The following is a 16,442-nucleotide window of genomic DNA, read 5'->3' on the forward strand; positions in this document are numbered from 1 at the left end:
TCCACGTCGACCTCAGAAGGTACGAAAGCGCAGCCGTGCTTTTGCAGAGATTCGACACTATCAAAAGAGCACCGAGCTCTTGATTTGGAGGGCCCCTTTTGCAAGGCTATGCAGGGAGGTTTTGCAATTGTACAACACTCAGTTTTGGATGGGCGCTGTGGCCATAGAGGCAGTCCAAGAGGCAGCAGAGCAATATTTAACTAGCATATTCGAGGATTCTAACCTCTGTGCCATCCATCCAAAGCATGTAACCATTATGCCCAAGGATATGCAGCTTGCTCGCCGTTTACGCCATGAGGAGTAGCTTGTAATTAGGCATCAAACCTTTTTGTATTTACGGAACTCCAAGATTGGGAAGAATTTGAATACAAGCGTCTTTTGATTGTATAGCCCACTTTGTGCATTGTATTGGGAAGAATTTGAATATAAGCGTCTTTTATTGTATACCCCACTGCACATTGTATTGTTTTAATTATGTACCATGCGATGTAGCACTGGTCCAAGTTTTGTCTACCTTCTATTGTATGTATGTAGCCATTAGCTTGTTATTGTGAAAAATTGCCTACGTTTAGCACCTTGGCTAAGTGGGGCATGCACTTCCTGATGTATCCATGCTATGTGACTCACTATTGCATGGAAAAAGAATTTACAAAGTGTTGAAAATGGCTTGGAATGACCCCAAACTGGCTGCCACAAGGGCGCGCATTTGGGGCTTCCAGAGGCCTATGGATGGACACAATGCGCGCCCTTGTGGAAGCCTTTTCTAGTGCTTTCCAAACACTTTCCAGTGGTTTCCAAACAATTTTGACAAGCAATAAGTATGTTTTGTTTGCTTCAATGCTTCAATTAGCATAGATGCTTGTGGCAATCATCCCCCCTTAGTCCATGTCAGTCCTATACTCCAAAATGGGCTAGATATTGCCACATAGTTTACTCTTATGGTTTGTTAATACAACTTTAGGTATCTGGGGCAAGATGGGCTTAAGGTTACCTGGGTATGCATGTCTTCTTGTTTTGCAACTGGGTATTAATGTCTTGTCACTCTGTTTTGCACCTAGCTATGCTCCTACATGGGTCCAAAATCATCTGCCACAAGGGCGCGCATTTGCACACTTCATCTATTGATGGAAGGCCCCAATGCGCCCCCTTGTGGCAGCATATTTTAGGGACTTCCAAGCCCTTTACTAGGCACATCCATAACTTTGGAAGCCTAGATATAACAAAGTATGCATTTTATTAATTTTAATGCATGCCAAACCCTTTAGTAGTCATAGTAGAAATTATGGTGCTTGTCGTACACAATGGAAGCCCAACATATAAGAAATTCAAAACCTTGCAAGAAAGAGAGTCATAGACAACAAAAATTAGTTTCATTAAAGAAATCAATGCTTTACATGATATCTGGCTTTTGCTTTAGGATCTTTCGAATTACAATTTTCTGGCGCTTGGCCTTTTGGGGTGGCTCCTTGTTAAGTAAACTGGTTGTGATTTCTTGGGTGCCATTAACCCCTACAGCTTGGTTCATGCTGACATGGGCAATAAGGTGCCCGCGAAACTTAACACCGAAAGTGGATATTGAAAATCTTTCTTTACAAGCACTACAAGGTTGGCCGTTAGGGCAAGTGTTGTTAAACACAACGCCTTGGAGAGTGAACAGAGAGCAAAAATGTTGTAGCGACCATTGGGAGAGTAGTCGGCATGGACAAACACCAAGACACCAGTGGGAAGTGTGCCGAGGTAGTCAGCAAGTGCCTCTTGAGGTCCGAACGGCGTCCTCCTCCCCCCTGACCGTTGCGCCCAGGTATCAACCTCCAGAACATCCTGCAAAACATAGGTTTTCTGAGATATGGCACAGAATTATGATATAACATTAACAAAATCATTTGTAAAAATAAAATTTAAGTGAGCATCTATACCTCTTGTCTACGATCCTCCTCATCGGCATCCGGGTGCAAGTAAAGATCCACACTTGACTTCCCCTTTGGATCAAGCAAAACAGGTGTTGCAGCAGGTGGTGGTGAATCCATTCTTGTGCGTTTAGCCAAACACATGGCTTGCACGGCCACAAACTCCTCCTCAGAGACCTTCGCCTGCTCGGCCACTGCCACCTCGGCTTGTGCGATCGCCACTGTGTCCGCCAAAGTATTCCCCATGGGCAGTAGGAGATCATCGTCATGGGAGGTGGTGGTATCAACCTCAAACTTGCCATGGGCATCGAGGATGGCGAAACACTCATCCATGCGAAGCTCAAAGGATTTCTCCAGATCGTGCATAAACACAAACTCCTCCCCACCCACCACAATGGAGGAGAAGCGGGTAATCTCTACCTCAGGGATGGAATCCCGAGTGGTGGTTCCTTCTGGCGGTCCCGAGGATGAACCGACAGATTGAGAGGCCTCCAAGAGGCCGTGAATCCCTACAGGGTAGGTCAAGGCAAGCGTCCTCTCCTCTGTGGATAAGTCAATGGCCGCGGGCTTGGAGTCCTTCACATCAGCCAGTACCCCGCCGATCTGCAACTGTGGTAGATTTACGTCAGGGCCTGCTGGGAACTCGTGAAGGAGGAAGATCATTATGGCCTGAACAGAGAAAAAAGTGTTTCCGATCCTTCCCTTACGCATTGCTCGCACATCATCAGCTTCAAGCTGCACATATTGTCTGGCGCGTTGTGCTATGGTGGCAAAGCGTGCAAGCCGCTGATGAAATGGCTTGTCCCCTTGGTAGATGTGGTGGAGAAGGCCTTCAGGGACCCATTTCCCTGGCCGGTTTGGTAACTCAACAATAAATCTCCCCATGCATGTGGAAATGTATGAAGTAATGTGCTCAAGAGATTGAGATTGGAGGGTCAAGGTGGTTTCCGAAAAATGCTTGAAGCTCAGGGCGATTTGCATGCCCAACTTCAGTAAGGAATGCATCTAAAGCACTAGTAGCAGTCATTTCTTCTCTTTGCGTGATTGGGTATGCTAGGTCTCTCTGCAATGCTGGGATGAAAATGGTGAAATGAGGAGGTGGTCCCCCTTATATAGACATATTCCATCTCGAAAAAAAACATATGCATTTAAAAAATATATTTACACCACCTTAAAACTCAAGTACAAAATCAAGTACAACACCTTAAAACTTTTCAAAATCTTTAATAAAATATCCAATATATAAACGATTAAAGTTACAAGCCAATTCACTTAGACAAGATGATTTCGTCTGTAGCCCAATCTTTGTAAACAAGCATAGTGGCCTCCATCCGCCTTTCAATCTATACAACCAAAAAATGGGCAATCAAAATACAAAAACCCACAAAAAAATAAGAAAAGGTAGCTAAGCAAGCACAAAGCAGACCTTGCGTTGTTCCAGTTTGAAACTTGCATTACCAACATCTTCGAATCCCATTATGACAAAGTGTTCCCGAAGATTGGTAAGAGTCCAATGTGGATTCACTGCAACCACCTACACCTCGTTATTGGGCATGCGGACACGAATTTCAAAGGATTGAACCTCTTCGGCTGTCAGCTGCAAGGGTATCCATGTGCCACGTTTGTGCATCCACCTCTCGTAGCTAAACCGTGCATACAAGGTGCACCTTGCTTTCAAATACCGAAGGCAAAGCTGTGTGGGGGACGCATTGCACTTATAACGGTCACCATCATGCAAACCGTCAACATAGCCCCAATTGACACCTAGAATGGTGTCCATTGCATCTATGTCAACTTCTTTGCAAACAATCGGCAGAGAGTGGAATGCATGCACAAACAAATGAATGGGACAATCCCAACTGAGACCCACGAATCTGGTTGCCTTACCAAACTTTAGGGACCCTTGGAAATCTTGCAGCACCTTGCGCTTGAAAGAAAGCAAAGCCCAATGGTCTGGAGTTGGCCATTCTGCACTCTGCAATGAGGGTGTCTCCAAGGCTTCTAACCTACCATAGCTTTGGCTTGACTTCGGCACCACGTACTTGTGGGAGTACATGAATATTCGCTGCTCGGTAAGTTTTTTCGATGAGACATTAGGAAACATAAGCTCCCCAATGTGAGCATGCACAACAATGAACGTGCCTAAGAGGCACTCAAGCGGCTGCTCTCAACTAAGCTGGATGGAAAAACATCTTTACAAATGTCCTTAGTTAAACATAATGATCACATAAACGTAAACATGACATATGCATGGGATAGCTAAACCATGAAAACTTACAATGAGGTGCAAATTGAGTTGAAGCTCTCTTGAGGTGGATCTCAGTTGCACTGTAGACATGTTGCACGATGGCCACCATTCCGGACTTGGTTTCTTTGAATGCCAATAGCCGGCCCTTCCAATGACGTTCCAATACGCCTCGACATCGTACGCGATGAGGTCCAACACGTGACGGTTGCATGTAGACCCATGCACCCTTCTTGAATACTTGTGGGATCCATACCCCCTCTGAGTCTTTTGTGTTGCGCAACACAATCTCCTCTGTCTCTGGTTTGGGCTGTCTATGCGTGGACATGCCTGGGAAGTTGGGCTTACGAAGGGATTTGAAAGAGTTTAGTACTGTGGAGAGAGAATGAGGAGCTGAGGGGAGGGTGTGGTGAGCTGCCTATGGTGGCTTTGATAGTGGAGATAGAGAAAGAGGGGAGGAGTGAGAGGTAGAGAGGATAGTGGAGCTGTGGAACTGTAGAGGGTTGATGGAGGTGTGAGAGAAGGGGGAGCTATGGAGAGAGAGGAAGAGAGTGGTGGAAAGCTTTTGGCTATGGCTGCCTTGACTGTAGAGAGAGAATGGGAGGAGGGAGAAGAGGGAGAGTGTGGGAGAGAAAAGTAATGAGAGAGAGAGAGAGAGAGAGAGAGAGAGAGAGAGAAAAGTGGATTTTGGGGAAAAATTTTTGATTTTTTTAAGTTAGTTTGTGTTTTGGAGCAGTTTTGGAGGCAAATGGGTCAACTTTGGAACTTTTAAAAAAATTTCTATTTTTAGAGTTTTTAAGTATGCGCGTTTTTTTTTGGGGGGGTCCCTTCCTCTTTTATGACACCTCTCTCCTCCTATTTACCCCCCCCCCACCCCTTAGCCTACCTCCCACCTCTCTCTAAGAACCAAGCATTGAAGAGGGAGACAATTAAGCTGCACCCCTACCATTCCGCCCCCTCTAGGTGATATCCCAAGAGTCTTCTCATTGGTTCTCCCTTAAACTTTCACTAATCAAAAAGGCCCAAAGAGAGTCCATATTTTTCCTAATGAATTTTTGCCATAACTCTACAACTGGTATTAGAGCTTATGGTTTACATTTAGGCCTAATTAACTCCATCATTACATCATGAATTAATAGCATTATTGATTGCATTAGTAATAAATCCTCTCACTAATCATCACTTGGGATAATAACATGCTCCACTACCCATGATGATTAGGTGAGACGAGGTCAATTTAGCATTGCTCAATGGTTTATGCATCGGTTTTACTATCTTTTCACTTCTTAATTAGTTCCTTTTAAACTCACAACATATTTTCATCATGTGTGTGTGAAAGACAATCTCAATACAAGCTTTCTATTGCATCCATTTATGCTCATTTGGCTCAAGCATTGAGAGTCGGTTGCTCGATTAATCCCTGTTGAAATTTCATAATTTTCTACTACAGTTGTTCAGCAACTTTGTGTATGTGTGTGTAACTTTGATATCTTAAAAGATCACCTAAGTCTTTTGTGTGACTCCAAAGGCACGTCATGCTGGGAATCCTCTATTATTGGGGAGCCCAAGGAAGTCAAGACTCAAAGGCACAAAAAAGGGGGCATTTTCACTTGCTCAGACACTGGCAGATTCCAAAATAACGCACTCAAGGAGGGTTTATAACCCAATTTGTGCCTGTTGTCCAGCTTCATGGCCGCTTGCATACCTGCTATCGCGTGAGCTTTTGCTATCCATTTCAATGTACACAGCAACCTGTCATGAGCACCGTAGCTAAGGTGAGCTCTAAGGCAGTCAAATCTGTCCTCAGCCACTGGGGTAGCGTAGCCTACTTACTTGCACAACGCTGCAACCCCAAGTGACGTCAAGCATCAGCGACAACTTGGTCAGCCTCTGCACGGCGTCAAGCCCACGACTTGCAACCTGCCCAGCCAATGCGCTTCTCCATGCAAACAATCATAAGCTTTGGAGTTTTTTGCTGGTACCTTTTTGGCAATAAAAGTTAGTTTGGTAATTTTTCAAAGCCTTATATCGAGTGCATATCAAACCATTTTTCCCACGCCACTATCTGCACATAGGTACATCCTCGCGCTACCGTCAAATAAAAAATGCTATTACTAGGGAGATTCTCTCCTAAGCTAAGGTAGAATTTGACCTACCACTCCTTTGTGCCTCCCCACTTCGCCTCCTCAACACCCCCTCTATCTCGGCCTACTAACCCCCTCCCTCCCATGCCCAACACGAAACCTTCCCCTTTGCATCAAATGAAAACAACGTAGAGCTTCCTTGACTGCTAGTCTATGAACGCTTGAGACAGAGAGAGAGAGAGAGAGAGAGAGAGGATTCATGGTACAATGGGAGGAGAGGTCCGACTGCCATCCACTATGGCAAATAGAGGTTGCATAACAACGAGGCAAAGAAGGGAGAAGAGGTGCTATTACCATGGACTATGAAAAACAGAGGACGTACATGCACCAAGTCAGGTTGGCATTAGAGGAATCGACATGCAATAGCACATACGAAAGCAAAGGAGGTCCATCCGAGAGAGAGAGAGAGAGAGAGAGAGAGGCAATCGCGAGAGAGCTAATGCGAGAGCTGCCAGTTTTTTCTGGAAAGAACACTCACTAGGCCTAGAGAGAAAGAACGGCTCAGGAGTCCCAAAATAGAGAGAGAGTCATTGCAATTGAAATCAGGCATAGAATCTGCATACTTTTTATTTCTCAAAATTGTAGGTACATATTGCATGAAAAGACATTGAATTAAACCTCGTAGTATTGTCTTGTGGCACTACCAGCTCAACGACCTCGAGCTCAAGACTCTTGAAGGCTTTTCTCACAAAAGCTAAAAGGAAGGTTTCCCCATGGCACACATTGAGAAGCATTTGGGAGAATTTCTCGTGACAAGAAGACTTCAAGTCATGAAGAGTGGCTTCACCACTTGGTGAGAGGAGCTTCACTGCAACCAATGGAATTTTTTACCTCTCAAGCTCATTAAATGTACCCATTTAAGTACAATTTATCTTATATGTTTGAATGATCTTCACATAAAAGTGATCCTTAATTGAGACACCCTTGTACATTGGAGACTAAACACTACCCTTTCACAAACTAAGAGCGGTAAGACCTTCCCCTCACATACAAAAGGGTGCACCATGGGAAAGAAGACTGACACAAATCTGATGCCACAGGTTTTCACACATGGCAAATAAAATTGAAGGGCTATTTAATGAAGAAGCAACTATTGGGAGTGGTAAAACCGGGCAAGGGGAAACCATACATACCAAAAAATCCATAGCACAATTTTAAAGCAAAGATCAGAAAGAACTAGGGATAATCCTCACCATAGTAGATGATAATGTTGTGCACTACTTGGATGAAGCAACCATTGTACTCAATGCTCGGCAAACCCTGGAACGTATGTTCGGTGCTAAAGCAAAACACTCTAGAATTTCACTCAAAATGCAATTGTATGGTCAAATTATGAAGCAAGGAGAAGATCTCTCTAGCCTCATCATTAGGCTAAAGAGTATTTATACACAACTTGTTTACATAGAAGCACCAGTTTTGATGAAGAAGACAAAATAGTGGCTCTACTTAAAGCTCTTCCTCAAGAATATAATCAAATTGTCATGTAAAAATTAGCCGCTTTTGTGGCTTTTGGATACTTTTGTAAAATATTTTATAACAGTATATTAGTTATCTAAATAGAAAATGGTTTCAAGGAATTATTACCAACACCAATATGACACTACAAGAGGCTATTCATATTAGCGACGATCACACAGCGACGCTCAAAAAAAAATTTCCCGACGTCGCTATGAGCGCCGCAAATTTACTTGTAAATTTGCAATGCTCATAGCGACGCCGACTGGGCTAAAAAAATAACAGAGAGCGCCCAAAAACTCAGATCTCATATCTGAGTTTTTCGACGCCCTCAAGCAAGGAGCAGGTAACGCTCTCCCTCTCTCTTTCTCTCTCTCTCTCTTTCTTCTCCACACACACACACACACATGAGGAGAGGAAGGAGAGCCAGGTATGCTCCTTCCCTCTCCTCACTCTCATGTTCCCTTCCCCTCTTTCTCTCTCCCCCTCTCTCTCTCACACACACACACATAGTGTTTTTGAGAGAGAGAGAGAGAGAGAGAGAGTACAAACATAAACAAAAACGCGCGCACACATACATAAACAAAGAATGCACACACACATTGAGAGAGGAAAAGAGAGAGAGAGCATGCATAAACAAAAAACGCACACATTGAGAGAGGAAAAGAGAGAGAGAACATGCATAAAGAAAAAACGCACACATTGAGAGAGGAAAAGAGAGAGAAAACATGCATAAACAAAAAAACGCACACACATTGAGAGAGAAAGAGAGAGAAACTAATTTAACGTCGTAGGAAACTAATTAAAATTAAAAGACCTAAAGATCTAGCCGACGAGGAGTTGAACTCAAGACCTATTATTCAAGAGGGAAATGGCATAACCAATCTATCATACTTGGCATGGGTGATAGAAAGGTAATACCATTTATCTCTTTTTATTGGCACACACATCCACACACACGCACACACACAAGAAGAAGAGAGTTATAACGTCGTAGGAAACTATCTTAAAAGACGTTAAAGATTAGGTTAGATGTAGACTTACGTTAAATTAGATTTAGGTTTATTTAAGTTAAATTAGATTAGATTTAGGTTTATTTTTAATTAGATTTACGTTTATTTACGCTAGATTTAGATTTACGTTATATTAGATTAGATTTAGGTCTCCATAGACTGCGATGCCTCATGAAGCGGGTGAAGAAAGCCCTCAATGGAATATAGGGTATTGCTGCCTTCACTCATGGTGGGCTCCGTCGATCCAAAAGTACTGGTGAAATGTCTTCAGAAGATAGGGAAGAAGATGGATCTTCAGGGCGGCAAGAGTCACTACATCCCCGACACAATGACCATCTAGACAACCTCTAGTCATTCAACATCAACTTCAAAGTTAGTAACAAGAGCAAGAACGGTCTAAAGGGCCAATTGTTGTCGTCAGATGTGGATGGAGATGAGGCAGCGTCACCGCCGGAAGTTAACTCTCACATCTTTAGTGATGAGAATGCCAACTCTTGCCGAGTTATGTGAAAAATTATGTGTTAAATCAGTTTTAAGGTTCTTATAATCCCTGTTAGTTTAGTTCTTTGTTTTTAATATAACATAATTTACGTTAGATTTAGATTTATGTTATATTATATTCGACTTAGGTTTATTTAGGTTTATTTAGGTTTACCCACACACACACACACACACACAAGAAGAAGAGAGTTTTAACGTCGTAGGAAACTATCCCAAAAGACGTTAAAGATTAGGTTAGATGTAGACTTACATTAAATTAGATTTAGGTTTATTTTTAGTTAGATTTACGTTTATTTAGATTTACTCTTATTTACGTTAGATCGAGTCCACGCAAGAATTACTTACGGTTTAGGGTTTAGAGTTAGACGAACAGTGAAAAGATCTACTGTGAAAAGATGTTAAGATGCTGTGAAGTGCTACAGCTAGAGAAGAAGCAAAGGGGTTTTGTCCACTACATGCAGTATCATGTAGATGTGGGTCTGTAGATTTCTTGTACCCACAAATATAGGTATTGACTAATAAAGACGAGATTATAACCCGGTGGTTCTGATCTCCGTGCACCTCTAGACCGAGGTGTGCGGGGATTGGACATGACTAAAGAATGTGAGGTAGAGAGAGAGAGAGGGAGAGAGAGATAAGACGAAGAATGCCAATAGAATATTAAATTTGTTGTCCAGGTTATAAGATTTTTATCCTCATTATGAGTAGTGACGAGGATGTGGGACCGTCCAACCGAAACACCTATCTCTCAACGAGGGTCTTATGTCCTTGTAATCAATGCAAGCATGTTGTGCGACGGACAAGACGTGTTTCTTTGCAGCACGTTTGCGAATTTGGCGAGTTCGATCCATCTATTATAGATAGAGTTGTTGCCAATTATAACTCATCGGACTCTGACGCTGGCCAACAAGCAACAATCTTGCAACCCAATAGACGTGTTCGCAGGCGCTTTGGTCAAGCAACATATGTGAGGCCACAAGATGTAGCCTCTGACAGCTCGGGGGATGATCATGCAGAGCACATTCCCAACGAGGCAATGTTTGAGCCCGAGATTGATGAAATGATCGAGACGATCATGGTTTCAGAAAGGCTTATCTATGATGATATGAAAAGTGAAGCCGATACGCCATTGTATAATGGAGCACGTATGTCTAGATTGAAAGCACTCCTGGTTCTTCTCAACATGCAGGCAAAGTTTGGATGGAGTGACACTAGCGTCACAGCGCTTTTCAGGTGATCTATTACAATTAGTTTACTTTAATAAAACTCTAAATGTATAATGATCTGATAGATTTTTACACGACTGTATCGTATTTTTATGTTGTGTAGATTGCTTAAAGAGCACATACTACCAGCTGACAATGTGATGCTAGATTCCCGAGATGAAGCAAGAAAGATTTTGCGAAACTTGGGGATGGATTACAATTCTATCCACGCTTGTCCTAATGACTGCATTCTTTTCATAGGGGAATATATAGACATGGAGAAGTGTCCGAAATGTGATTTCGAAAGATATCGAGTAGATCTCCACGGGACAAAAATTCCACAAAAGGTTCTGCGACATTTTCCTCTACTTCCTCGCATCTAGCATTTCTTCGAATGTAAGTCCATGGCCGCCCTAGCATCATGGCATGAGAAGAATAAATCTTCGGATGGTGTGCTACGAATTCCTGCAAATTGCGCAGCCTGGAAACATATAGATGGAACATGGTCGGATTTTGCCAGGGAAGCTCGAAATTTGCGCTTAGGCCTGGCTATGGATGGCGTAAATCCATTTGGTCAAAGATCAACATCTTACAGTGTATGGCCTGTTGTCATCGTCAACTACAACATTCCCCCGTGGTTGACTACGAAGAAGGGGCACCTATGGCTAAGCTTGATTGTGCCAGGGCGATATAAAGTGGAGAATATGGATGTGTATCTTCGTCCACTATTGGAAGAGCTACAACAATTGTGGATTGGTGTAGAGGTGGTGGATATGAGCCGACACACAGGATGACGGAATGCTTTGATCAGAGGCATTCTAATGTGGACCATGCATGACTATCCCGGGCTAACATAATGATCAGGTGATCTATTGACACTCCTCACTCAGACACTGTAAATCTTTTTTTTTCCCATAGTTGATCTATTATCATGTGTATACATGCAGGGCTTCAAACAAGCGGATACAGAGCATGTGTCACATGTGGATCTAGACTGAATGCACGTAGGGCGCCCTCACTGAAGAAGAAAATCTACGAAGGTCATCAAGCGTATCTTCCAGAGAATCATGTGTTACGCGACGGCTTTTTGGAAAGAGAGCCACCAAGGATGTCTGCACAAGCATGGTTAGAGAAGAAGGAGATGTGCGATGACGGATTGCCTCCAGGGATGAAGAGACTATCTCTATGGTACGAGTTACCATACTGGCCCCGACTCATGATCAATCACTTGCTCGATCCAATGCACATATTCAAGAATGTGGGTAATCTACTATGGGACCATCTGACCGGTAAGAAAGATACTTTGGGAGCCAGAGTTGACCTTAGAAATGTGGATCGTATGGAGCAATATTGGCCGCAAACAGCGTCTGATGGATCGATAAAACTCCCTAAAGCACCATGGATTTTCACAGGAGTCCAAGAACGCAAAGTAAAAGAGACCATTCGATCTTTGCGGACCCCCACTAGCGTAATGCACTCGCTCCGAACGTGTTTTACTAAAGAAGGAAAGCTTACCGGTTTGAAGTCACACGATTGGCATAAAATGTGTCAGGTACGTTCATAGTGGACTTTAATATCATTGCATAAAATGTGGACTTTAATATCATTGCTGCACATACTTTACAGTTTATTTTACCGGTTGCCATTGAGGGATGTTTGTCTTAATTCGACATCCGTAACACAATCTACAAACTTGCAAAGCTGGTGCAATGGATCTCACAAAAGGAGATCAACGTAGACTCCATACCATTCGCCAACCTAAATGCTGCGGAGCTTGTGTCCATGTTTGAGAAACATTTTCCTACTACCATGCTAACCATTCAGGTGCATCTTCTTGTTCACATAGTTGATGAGGTGGAAATAGCTGGCACAGTTCATTCCAGATGGATGTTCTTCTTAGAACGTTTCATGAAAACGCTTAAGGGATATGTGCGTCAAAAGGCACGTCCGGAGGGTAGCATGGCAGAAGGTTGGTTGGTATCAGAGTCCCTAGTGTACATTGGAGAGTGGCTAGACGGATTTGATAAATCCCGGGACACGCTATGGCGAACCATAGATGATGAGCGCATATCTGGGATTGTCATGTGCAATCTCGGTGTTGAGAAGAAGATGAAGGAAGATCTAGAGGCTAAAATCAACCGATTTTGCATGCTTCACAATCCAGTGATGCAAAAGTGGATTTCACAATATGAGGATGCAAAGCAAGAGAGACAAAGGGCACGAATCGAGTGGAGACGGGGAAGACGACCACCGATGCACTATCTGACGGTTCTGGAGAGCCTACCAACCTTCATGAGCTTAAGATGGTTGCACAACCAATTGAAAAGCGCACAACAATGCGGTGACGAAGTGACTGAGGAAGAGTGGGAGTACTCTCGGGGTTGCGCGACCAAGGTAAGTTTGCAATGTACGACTAGCTAGTGACTTTATTTCTAAACGTTTGAACGGCCACTCATAATCTTTGTTCGTTGTAGTATAAGTCATACACAGCAGCATGGTGTAAAGGTCGACATTTTAGGGTGGAACGAATCGACAAAAATCGTTTTACTCAAGATTGTGGAATCATGGCAAAATTTGAACAGTCTAGTAGACGACGTTCCTCTGATGCAGATCCTGTGGTGGCGGAACTCACTTACTTCGGCACGCTGCAAGAGATTTTGAGGATCGATTACAGAGGATTTTTTGTCGACTTGTTCGACGTGCAATGGTTCAAGATAATTATGGAGGGTAGCAATGCTACTGTGCGTAGAGGAGATTCTGGTTTTCTTGAGGTGGATTCTACTAAGAAATGGACTGACCTAAGAGACACTTTCGTACTACCCGAGCATTGTGAACAAGTATGTAAATAGTTAACATCCCCCTTTTACAAGTTATGTGCTTGAAAGCTCTCATGTAAGTTATGTGGCTCTAGCAGTTAATATTTCATCCTACAAATTCTACATCAAACTGGTGGTACGTCATAGAGGTAGCCCCTCATAGTGCAAGGACGTATGAAGGCTACCATGTGCCAATCACAACGGCATCAATGGAGGAGATCAGAGAAGATGCTCAATCAGAAGCCGCTGCGGTGGTGCCAGACGAGCATCAAGATGCTACTACTCTATATGGGGTGCATGCAGAGGAGCTACAAAATGAAACAGAGGATATGTGTTTAAACAGAGAGCTCTATATAGATATAGGAAGTTTATATGCTGAGTTATGCGAGGATGAGAGAGAGATCTCTTAAAGCCACAACTATTGTATTTGAACAATTTTGCTCCGTGTTGTAAAAGCTCTGGCTCTCTAAGTACCTTCCATGGTGTATAACGCTCTTTTCTACTCGCGCTCACATCTTTTGATTGAAAATTCTGAGTTTTTGACTTGCCTCTTCTATCACTCAATTCATTGCATCATTGTATTTATATGCGTCATTATGTCATTGTATTTAATGGTCTTTGCGTCATTGTCTACTCTATTCATTCAATATTAAGTTTAAATATTCGTGTGTTTAATGCAGGTATGGATGATGAGGAGTTTCTTTCTTCTTTGTCACCGCAGCAGAGACAGTGGTACGTGGAGCGTCATCGCTCTGGCGCATCATCGCGCGTTCCTACTCCATCCGCATCTCCCTCTATTTCGGAGCATTCGGCGCGCTCCGAAGCTTCGGCGTCGACGAGACGAGCTTCACACTCGTCTAGACACCGGCGCTCTAGTGGTGGTGGTGGCGGTTGTTGTGGGGATTCCGCCACCGATGCCTCCACACCGCCTCGTGTTCGACGAGGCTCTTTACCCTCCCCTTCTTTGCCCGCCCCCACACCAGCCACAGCATCGCCTTCTATGCCAAGTTTTGCATGGCTGCCTTTTCCTAGCAGCTACACACCTCTACCTACTCCGCCAGGAGCCACCCCACTCGACACTCCTCGCTTCGGGGCCCAGACGCCGGTGGAGACACCTGACGTCCGTACCCCCATCGACACGCCGCTAGAGACCCCTGCCGGGACACCCAGGTTCACGCGTCACCGGCCAGAGGGCTTGCCTTACTCCGTCGACTTCAGCGGCGGCATCATCATGGATGATGACGGCAAGAAGGTGATCTCACGCATGCGTGGTCTTTTCTCTCAGCTGTTTAGACACTACATACTAAACAAATGGAGTGAAGTACCAAGTGATTTAAAAAACAGAGTCATCAGCATACTTCATGATGAGTTTCCCGTTCCAACACGGGATCAGCGCTTCAATGAAGACCTGATGAAGATTCGAATTCGCGAATACTGCAAACACAAGCATTCTGAAGTGCAAAAAGCAATCAAGCATGGGTGGAACAGGCCAGATTGGCTGGCCAAAGAAGATTGGAAGAATGCAAAGAAAGCAACGCGCGAGAATCCCGACAAGTGGAAGCAACAAAAGGATGCATCCAGAGCGCGAGTAGAGGCAGGGAGCTCGCACCACTTGGGGAGCGGTGGATGGGCATTATTTGAGGCTGATTTTGTAAGTGTTTTCGCATTGCTCTTTATGTTCGATAGTTTAGGGTTTATGAGTTTTTTAATTCTAACATAATGAATTCTTTGTATGTTTTGACAGTGGTCGATGACAGGACGTGATCCCACACCGTACGAGCGCGAGTACGCAGGCAGGAAGGGCTTAAACGCCCTGATGGACATTCTCAATTCTCGCGGCGGCATGGTTAGTATTAGGGTTTACTCTTTTCTATTTTTTGTATTGTTTTATAAATGTCGTTATATGTTTATACTTACTGAAATCTGTCTTATTGTCTTTTTTTGCAGAATCCGATAGATACGCCGCTTGGACGTGATGAGACGTCTGACTAGACGACGTCAGTTTAGCCGTAGCTAGATAGCATTAGTTTAGGGTTTCTCATAGCTTATGTATCATGAGACGGATTTTATACGTCTTTTTGAACCATGTATATTATTACATTTGTCACCGCAGTTCATTTTGCCAATCAATTCTTTATGCCTATGATGTTGTACAATTGTCATTATTACATTTGCCAATCAATTCATTTTGCCTATGATGTGTACAATTGTCAATTTTACGCTTGTCAATTTTACAAACAATGCGTCTTGTGGGTGACTATTTTGGGTCTATTATCTACCCTTGCACTTTTTTTAAAAAGTGAATCAAGTACAATATGCTTGATGGGTGGCAGGGCATTCAATGCCCTATCACCAAAAAAAAATTCTCTCGGCCGTCGCTATAACCGTCGCTATTTATGGCTCTGTAGTGTCGCTATGAGCGTCGCTATAGACTTTTGTGTAAACGTCGCTATGAGCGTCTCTATATAGCGACGCTTATAGCGACGTATATAGCGACGCTATTAGCGACGGTTTTAGCGACGCCGGGGGTTATAAAAACCCAGTGTATTTCCGTCGCTAACAGCGTCACAAGAGCACACAACCTCTTGTAGTGTGAGTTGATAAAAATAGTATAGAGCTAAATGAAGGTTTAAAGGTGTCTTTTCATTGCCATTCTCTACAACTATTCGGTAGGTTTTCAAAGCTAAGATAACCTAGGGTTATGCGGATGGATAATTTTTTAATATTTTCTTTTGAGAGTAAATCAAATAATTGCTAAGCAGGTCCAAAATTCTTTGAAAAATCCCTCAATAGATAAGTGATAGATGTACCAAGATTTTTTAACCCATATACAAAAACTGCTGAAATTTTTTACTTCTCGAAGTTAAGTAGTGAAGTGCAATTTTACGTAAAATTTATTAATTTTAAAAAAGTAATTTTTATATTTTTGAGATTTTCATGTAAATTGTGTATTTGCAAACTTTTTTCATATCTTGAACCGATAACTAAGAAGTTTCATGAAATTTTGACGTCATATACAAAAGTTATGTCTCATTTACTAAAATCCTGATGGCATCCATTTTTATGGGTTGAGCTAGTTTTGTGGCTCATTACAAGTCTAATGGTAAAGGAAGGAACCCATACCACGCTTTGAAAGTGTCATAATTAATTCACTAC

This window comes from Adiantum capillus-veneris, chromosome 4, assembly GCF_014529385.1.
Source record: "Adiantum capillus-veneris isolate H3 chromosome 4, ASM1452938v2, whole genome shotgun sequence".
Classification (NCBI taxonomy): Eukaryota; Viridiplantae; Streptophyta; class Polypodiopsida; order Polypodiales; family Pteridaceae; genus Adiantum; species Adiantum capillus-veneris.